The following is a 6,243-nucleotide window of genomic DNA, read 5'->3' on the forward strand; positions in this document are numbered from 1 at the left end:
CCAGCAGGGGACCCACGAAAGGCAACCATACATTGATGTTTCTCTCCCTCTCCTTCCGCTCTAAGAGATAAATAAATAAATAAATAAAAAGCCAGAAGTCACAGGATGCCAAATCTGGGATATGGGGGGGCTGAGTCACCTGGGTGATTTAATGTTTCACCAAAAGACACTACACAAGACGTGATGCCTGAGCCAGCTTGTAGTGATGAAGCTGCCAATCACCAGCTGCCCATAGCTGTGGCCTTATGAATCATCCAAATAGTTTCCATGGAGGAATGTTCAAACTTGACGCAAAATTTGATGCAGATTCGTTGCTCTCCTCTCTCAGTCATTTTGAATGCAATAGCCACATAGCACACTAGCTCACTCAACCGTGCCTACTACCCCCACTGACTAGTACAGTGAAGTCATCATTGTTCACACATGCGCATTCCAATCCACTTCCCTTGACTGCCAGGTTACATTTATGTCATGCAACTGTTCTTATTACATTAACAATGGCTGGACTTTTTCTGGACAGACCTCAATACACAAAATTATTTGGCCACAAGCAGGAATGAAGTACTGATTCATGCTGCCACATGGATGACCTTTGATAGCATTATGCTAGGTAAAAGAAGCCAATTACAAAGGACCACATATTATATGATTCCACTTATGTGAAATGTCCAGAATAGGCAAATCTAAAGAAACAGGAAGACTAAGGTAAGACTAAGGTGCCTAGGGCTGGGGTGAAAGGGCAGTTGGGGATAAGCAGGGAGTAACTTAATGGATGTAGGATTTCTGTTTGGGGGTGCTGAAATGTTCTATACTGCCCTGGCTGGTGTGGCTCAGTGGGTTGAGCACCAGCCTGTGAACCAATGGGTCACCTGTTTGACTCCCAGTCAGGGCACATGCCTGGGTTGCAGGCCAGGCCCCTGGTAGGGGCCACATAAGAGGCCATCACACATTGATGTTTCTCTCCCTCTCTCCTTCCCCTCCCTTCTCTAGAAATAAATAAAATCTTTAAAAAATGTTCTAAACTTAGATTGTAGTGATGGTTGTACAACTGAAAATAGAGTTAAAACCATTATATACTTTAAATGGGTGAGTTTTATGGGATGCGAATTATATCTCAATAAACATTTTTAAAAAACAGAAGGGGGAACGCATACTCACGTGGTTGCCCTCTGGTCCTTCCGCTTTGTGCTTCTGGTTTCATGTGGGAACTGGGTGAGGTTCACCTACCTTAACCCTGTCCATGGGCCATTGCCCTTGAATGGTGCCTACTTGCCTCTGGCCCTTCCTGCTTGAAAACCCAGCACTGGCCAAAGGCTCCAGAGCAGAAGTAATGGGCTGCACACAGACCACTTCCTCCAGCGCCTGAAGAGGCTCACTGCCATGGAGGGTTTTCTAGTAATGGAAGCTGGAAAGGACATTCAGGGCCTTGGGTGTTCTGGTAACTAACCATACGCTTATCACCTAACCACACACTTAGAGTGTGACTCTAAGAAGACATGCCTTTCCTTCCTGGCACGGCCAGTATTAGCTGTGTGGCTACAAAGTTGCTTAACTTCTCTGAGCTTCAGTTTCTCTTTGTGAGAAGTGGGCATAAAATTATCCAGAGCCGTTGGGGATAGTGATGAAGTTATTATCCATGTGAAAACACCTACCTTGTACCCAACATGCAGTACTTGGCAGATGCTTGCTGAATCTGCCTCCACAAAAATCTAATCTCCAAAAAGACAACCAAAAATATGAATATAGTTTTGACCTGGCAAAATTGGTAGGAGAGTCCAGATCATGGGAAGTAAAGTCATAGTCTTAACCAAGAGTCTATTACGTGTTGGACACAGTATTTGTGGCTGGGAAACAATTATGGATGGAGTGGTTTTCTGTCAAATGTTGGGCGCAAGTGACAGCAACCCAACGTAAAGTGGCAGCAGCAGAGGGAGGGAATGCCGTGGCTCGGGAACCAAGCTGAGTTATTCGGACTTCCTCCTCCTCCCCCTCCCGTGTGTCATCTTTTGTGGACGGGCTTCTGCTGTATGGCCTAGAAAGATTCCTATCCCGCCTAGCTTATCAACCAGGTGGGAGGGGAGGAATTTTCCAGCAAGATTCCTAATCTCCCTTCCTAGGGGAAACAGAGTGGGTGTGTCCGGGGCTGGGACTGATGTCATTGGATGGAAAGGACAGAGAAGCCAGTTTCCTCTCAGGAATTCCAGCACTTTTTTTTTTTTTTAAGATTTTATTTCTTTAGAGGGAAAGGGAAGGAGAGAAGGAGAGAAATATCAATGTATGGTTGCCTCTCGTGAGTCCCCTGCTGGGAACTGGCCTACAACCCAGGCATGTGCCCTGACTGGGAATAGAACCGCGATTGTGTGGTTCACAGGCCCGAGCTCAATCCACTGAGCTACACCAGCCAGGGCGAGCACTTTTAAGCCTGAAAGAAGCCTCTCCCTGTTAGGAGACTGGTGGAGGCAAGTGACAGAAAATGCAGCTCAAACTGCGTGAAGAATGACAGTGACTGACCGGCTCCCCGCATAACTGAAAAGTAGCATGGCCAAATGATTCCCCAGGGCTGTTTCTTTCCCTGCTGTTCTCCCAGCCCTGCTTCTGTGTGTGTCTGCTTCTCTCGGGCTGGCTTCCTCCATCATAATCAGTCAGAGCGACACACTGCCTCGCTCCCATCGTGGGGCAAGAGCAGCTTCCTGCCATCACTGAGTGAGAGCCTGAAGGGACCGCTGTGGCCAGGGTAACACCCGTGACAACTCCTGAGACCAAGATAGCAAGGGGCCTGGCGCTGGGCTGATACGATGAGTCCACCTGGAAAAGCACAACTTAACCAAGGCAGAGGGTGAAGAACACTGAGAACATAAGACACAATGCCAACCACAGGGCCGCAAACCTCATCTGCAGATGAGGACCTCGGGCTAAAGGCCCCCCAGGGTTCTGTGTCTAGTTCACAGCAAACCTAAGCCCGTATGTCAGTGGTCTTGGCTACAGTTGGCTGGGGTTTTTTGTTTGTTTTGTCTTGCTTTTTTAATTGAATTCATTAGGGTGACATTGGTTAATAAAATGTATATAGGTTTCAGGTGTACAATTCTGTAATACCTCATCTGGCTACTGTATTGTGTGTTCACCCCCCCAAGTCTGCAGTTGGCTGGTTTTGAACCAGTGATGAAGTGGAAGGCCTTGATGGGTACCAAACACCCCAGCACCAGGGAGAGGCAAGCAGAGGCTGGATGGCGTCGCAGCTGTAAAAGGAATTCCCACACGGATCCTCAAGGGCAGACAGAGGCCTCTGTTACACAGAGCTGTGGGAACTGCACGGAGATGAGGCAACCACTCCCAGGCTGGGATGGTGGAGACGGGGCCCTGCAGCAGGGACGGGCTCACCCGGTCCGCTTTCCTAGATTCGTAATTTCCCGAAAGAGGCTCTGACTCCCCTCTGCCTTCCCCTCCTCCCCACCCTGTCCCCAGGCTGAGATGGACGTGCTGGGGCTGGTAATCGTGTTAGTTCAGTTTCCTCCCTGGCCCTGCCCTCCTGATAATCTGATTTTCAAGGGACAAGGGATGGCAGGGCCCAGGCTCAGGAAGAAATCTGCTCGCCCGTGTCTGGTGGGCCTGCTAATTTGATAGAAGTACTTGCTGAGCTTCCACAGAACCCCATTAGGAACGAATTTCATCTGATTCCCCCAGCCCTGGCCCTGGAGAGCTCCCCAGGTCTCAGTCCAGAAGGAAATCCAGCTTCCAATTCAATTTCTACAGAAGGAAATTAAGTCTTTAATGTAATAATAGCAACCAGAGATCGAGCACCTACTGTGTGTCAGGCACAGCACCAGGTATTTCTATATCTGAAGACTCAGTGGGTGTGCTGTCAGCCTTGTGAGTTCACAGGTGCTCCAGGTCAGGCTTCTGGCCAATGATCCCCTTTGTCACGGGGCTCTCCCTCTATGTGAATGGACTTGTGCTTGGGCTGGGGCCTTTGGCCAGCTCTTGTGTAACCCTCAGAGTAGCCGTGTTTCCAGGATGAGATGGCTGAGCGTGCAGCAGGATCTGGCCCACGTCTCCTCTCTACCCAAGGGCTCCTGGTATCTAACAGGAGCCCACGGCCACTTGGGATACCCACTCCATCGCTGTAACAGCCATCGTGGCTGTGAACCCCATTCTAACGCTCACCCTGCCAAGCATCGTGAGGACGTGCAGCAGTGTGAAAAGACAGACACTGGGCTCTGAGAGAAGCAGTTTTGCCACCTGTTAGCAGTGTGGCCTTGGACAAGTGATCTAAGCGCTGAGCTGGGGCTTCCTTGTCTGGGAAGTGACAAGTGACTTTCCATGTATCACTTCACCCAGACGATAGACACCTGCTTCCCCAGCCAGCCTGCTGCCAGAATCAGTCTGGGTGCCCAAAGGCACAGCCTGCATTACCCCCAGCCCCTAAAGAAGCACCTTTTGTCAGGCTGTTTCCAAAGGGCAGACCTGGGCTCAGCCCCCTGCTTCTGCTGCCACCATTGTCGTGAGTGCAGATTCTGGGGAGCCCTGGAAGACACTCACCCTCCCACTCCACCCCTCTCTCAGAGAGCTCATGCCTGGCTTGCCCCACTTTGCTCCCTGCCTCTGTTTCAAATCCATTCGTACGTCACTTCTCCCAGGAAGGCCTCCCTGACCATCTGATCTAAATTAGCCCTTATTATATGAAATGTTAAAGGGATTTATCTAAGAAAAAGAAGATAAAAAATATGAACAGTAAAATGACGGCAAATTCACAGTTATTAACAACCACACCTAAAACAAAAACAAAAGCAAACTAAGCAAAGAACCAGAATAGGAACAGAACCACAGAAATGGAGATCACATGGAGGGTTAGCAACAGGGGAGTGGGAAAAGGAGAGAGAGGGGAAAGTTACAGAGGTTAAGTAGCATAGATGATAGGTAGAAAATAGACAGGGGGAGGGTAAGAATACTATAGGAAATGTAGAAGCCAAAGAACTTATATGTAGGACCCATGGACATGAACTAAAGGGGAGAAATGTGGGTGGGAGGGAGTGTGCAGGACAGAGGAGAGTGAAGGGGGAGAAATGGCACAACTGTAATAGCATAATCAATAGAACATATTTAAAAAATAAAAATAAAATAAACAAATTAGCCAATCCCACACGACCCCACCCTACTTTCCCTTGTCCTGACTGCCCACCTCCTTAGACAAAACTAACAAGCAAGTTTAGCAAGGTCGCGTGATACAAAGTCAGCATACAAAAATGGATTGTATTTCTATAATTCTTTTTGAGTTAACTTTTGCATATGGTATAAGGGTTGAAGTTAGTTATTTTCATGTGGATATCAAGTTGTTCCAGGAGCATTTGTCGGGAACATTATTGTTTCTCCATTAAATAACCTTGGTGCTTTTGTAAAAATGTTGACTGTGTGTGTATACATATACATATATGTATACATATTGGTTTATTTCTGTCTGAAGAACTTCTGTCATTTCTGAGTATGTTTCTATGGCCTGATTTTTCTCCTCATATGGGTCATACTTTTCTGCTCCTAACTGTAGATTAATATTTTTGTTAGATTCCAGATATTGTGAATTTTACATTGTTGAGTGCTGGATTTTGTTCTATTCCTTTCAAGAATGATGGACTCTATCTGGCAGGCAGTTAAGTAACGTGCAGATTATTTCAATCCTTTCCAGGCTCATGGTCAAGCTCCTTTAGGAATGGACTACAGGAGTCTTATTCCAGGGCCAATTTAGCTCCACTCCTAAGAGGTGAGCCTCCCCTGAATACCCATGTGTTTCCCAAGGTTTCTCCACTCTGACCAGAGGAAAGTTTAACTGTTCTAGCCCTGTATGAGTTCTAGGAATTGTTCTGTTTATAGCTCCCCAATAATGTTTTTTTCCTCAGAAATTATTTTTGCTGGGCCACATGGAGTTTTAGCTAAGCGTGCACAGGTTGGTATTCAGTCAAAGGCTCTAGGGGAGGCCCTGGCCAGGGAGCGCAGTTAGTTAGAGCATCATCCTGATACACCAAGGTTGCAGGTTCAATCCCCCACTGGGGCACATACAGGAGGCAACTGATCAACGTTTCTCTGTCACATCGATGTTTCTCTCTCTCTCCTTTCCTCTTTCTCTCTAAAATCAATAAACATATCCTTGGGTGAGGATTTTTTTTTAAGTTTAAAAAAATATGAGGGAGTGAGTCACACAGGTCCCTGGGGTAAGAGCGTTCCAGCCAGAGAGAATAGCACACACAAAGGCCC

Source organism: Sturnira hondurensis, unplaced genomic scaffold (assembly GCF_014824575.4).
Source record: "Sturnira hondurensis isolate 20B ecotype Veracruz unplaced genomic scaffold, ASM1482457v3 Scaffold0021143, whole genome shotgun sequence".
NCBI classification, from domain to species: Eukaryota; Metazoa; Chordata; class Mammalia; order Chiroptera; family Phyllostomidae; genus Sturnira; species Sturnira hondurensis.